Source organism: Dermacentor silvarum, unplaced genomic scaffold (genome assembly GCF_013339745.2).
Source record: "Dermacentor silvarum isolate Dsil-2018 unplaced genomic scaffold, BIME_Dsil_1.4 Seq16, whole genome shotgun sequence".
In the NCBI taxonomy this organism is placed as follows: domain Eukaryota; kingdom Metazoa; phylum Arthropoda; class Arachnida; order Ixodida; family Ixodidae; genus Dermacentor; species Dermacentor silvarum.
Genome location: NW_023605782.1, coordinates 7,849 through 10,691, shown reverse-complemented (window position 1 = coordinate 10,691; position 2,843 = coordinate 7,849). Strand labels below are relative to the sequence as shown.

The 2,843-nt window shown below is 45.4% G+C and overlaps 1 non-coding gene across 1 annotated transcript; it reads left to right on the top strand.

The window, feature by feature from the left end:
• Window positions 1–323: 323 nt before the first annotated feature.
• Window positions 324–395, top strand: Trnat-cgu (transfer RNA threonine (anticodon CGU)). Its single transcript has one exon. It is a non-coding gene; the product is annotated as a tRNA-Thr (tRNA).
• The last annotated feature ends 2,448 nt before the right edge of the window (window positions 396–2,843 follow it).

The window sequence follows — 2,843 nt, the reverse complement described above, 5'->3', positions numbered from 1 at the left end:
GCGTTTATATTGAATGAGAGCTAGGAACTTGTTAAGCAGGACTTGTTAACACCCGTCCGTTAATTCTCTCAGGAACTGCCTCTCTACGCAACAGGCACGACTCTCCGGCAGCAAAATCATTCGGAATAACAGTCCTCACTTGCATGCGGTCTCTCACCTTTGAGATTTCAATAGTGCTGTCATGCATTACATTCGAACGGAAATGACTATTCGACGTCGTACAGTATATCAATGACAGACAGACACACACACACACACACACACACACGCACACACACACACGCGCGCACAGAAATACCCAAGAAAGTGGATGGGAAAATTGCTCCGCGGTAGCTCAATGGTGAGAGCATCGCACGCGTAATGCGAAGACGTGGGTTCGTTCCCCACCTGCGGACAGTTGTTTTTTCATCCATTTTGATTTCAATTAATTATCATTTCTTTAATTCAATTAGTAAAGTACAAGTAATTTCCCTTATGTTGTCCTTGGTGTTAATGTTTGTTGGCTTCTTATGATATGATTATATATATATATATATATATATATATATATATATATATATATGTGATGGTTTTGCCTGCTATGAATATTATTGCTGTGAATGAGAGTTTTATTTCCAGTATTCACTAATAAGTGTGTTTGTTACTGCAAACACGTGCGCTTATTCCAGTCGCGAGTTCTCACTTCATTTCAATTATTGCATTTGGAATATGTTATTTTATCCCTTACCTATATATATCGTAAATATATATGTCTATGTACCCTTTGATTTAATTACCTAGAAATACATTGGTCATTCATCGCACCACGCAGTTAATAAATCTGGTTTATCCACTCTAATATTGTTTCCTTCGATCATTGGCCCTGATCAATATCCACCAACAAGAAGCACGTGTAAAATTATATCAATAATAAAATTTTCTAACGTAGCATTCATGGTGCGGAGATACCAGTTACTTTTAGAGGACAGTGGTAAAAACAGCAGTTCACCTGGCTAAAACTACATTTGGAACCGGCCCTCAAGAGTCATGGGCGCACCGAAGCAACTAAACCATTAAAAAATGTACTGCACAGAGGTTCTGAGAGAAAAACTGGGCATCCGCCAGCGTTCGCGTAGTAACGCGTGCTCGCTAGCAGACGACGTGCTTGACAACGGCAGCAAAATTGAAGATGTCGCGTTGTATAATTTATGCCTCAAATATACATCTTTGGCAAAATGGTTTAAACATAAATTTGCAGTTGAAATAAAGTGCTATTTTAAGAGCGTACTATGTGCAATCGGCCTCGGCACCCGCAGCGAAAATACGTTGAATATGCCGTGGAGCGCGTCTCCGCCCCAATCCAGTTCGCTCGCAGCGCCCTCGCACTATTTTTCCACACGCGGCGCCTCAGCGGCAGAGCGCCGTACGGCCCACTCGGCCATTGTCTAGTACACTCTAGCTGCAGCCGATGTTTTTGTTGCCGGTGGCAGAGGCATGCAGCTTCGCGGTCGTCGATTGGCCCATTGATCGTGCAGCTGGCGGGGCGCCGGCCGAACTGTCGTCTACTTTGGACACCTCTCGCGCGGCAGACTGGAGGCTGTATCGTCGTCCCCATATGTGCCGCTATGGCTAGCGTGGACGCGCCTTAACCGGAAGTAGGCAGTGTTTTGAGAAGCGCGTTGGTGATGACGTATGTCACGTGACATTTGGAGCAGCAATCGGCGAGGAGGAGAGACCAGCCGTAGCAAAGGAAAGAGCGAAACGAGCGAGGGCCGTTTTTCGATCATCAAACTCCGCTATTGCGGCACCATTTCGAAAAATTCTCACAGCTACGTGTTCGTTGTCGACTCGTGCACAACTGCAACACCACAACTAAATTTCGACCTCTGGGTGGTTTAGGGGCCCTTTAACCACAATCTACAGACATGGTAGCATCGGATTGTAATTTGAGTGTACGAGAAAACATAATTCTATTATGAGGAAACTAAAACACAAACCCCTTTTCCAGCATTTGTACCATACCAACAGCGGCGCGCTCGCTTAGGTTACATGCGAAAATCCCATCCAGATGGCGCTCGCCTCCTCAGCGGCAGTGTTGCCAGGTTTGGCTATATATAGCCAAATTGGGCTACAGGAAAAAAATTTTGACGTCGACTTGGGCTAGTTGGCTATATTTGGGCTACTGAAAATTTGCAAGCTGGCTTTGTTTGGGCTATAAGTGGCGCCCTAATCCACGCTCCAGAGTAGAAGACTGATTATTTCAACGCCAGCAATTCAAACAAGCTCGATTATTCGAACTACTTTGAGGCACCATCACTGGCCCATAAATTTACAGCACAAGTACGACCGAAATTTCGGACACCTTAAGGTACGCCATTCTATATAATTTAGACTTCGCCTGCACGACTGCGTGGTAATTTGACCACCGAGTTGAGCGGAAATAGCAATATTTTGGTGCTGATACGTCGCTGGCATCGCCGCAGCCATGGAGGAAGGAAAATATAGGAGGGAGCATACCGCAATGCGATTGTCGCTTACTGTGGTGGCCCAACACGTGATGAAAACATCTTAGCACGGAGGAAATGTCAGAGCGCGCGGTCGCTTTTAGTACTCCCGGCTGTTCCTTTATTTTTCGATACCCATTCGAAACTCTTGAAATAAACAATAACAAGAAAAAAACAAAACAAAACAAGGAAAAATCTTGTCGCTTCCTGCATGTGTGCAGCTGCCGGCCGAGCGCGCACCGAACAAAAATTAGCCCGTAACCAAACATCTCGGCAAATCTCGGATTCTCCGTGATCTCGACACAAGAGGTCATGTGTTGGGCCACTACTGCTGGCTACACAAAGCATTCGCTTGCCAAG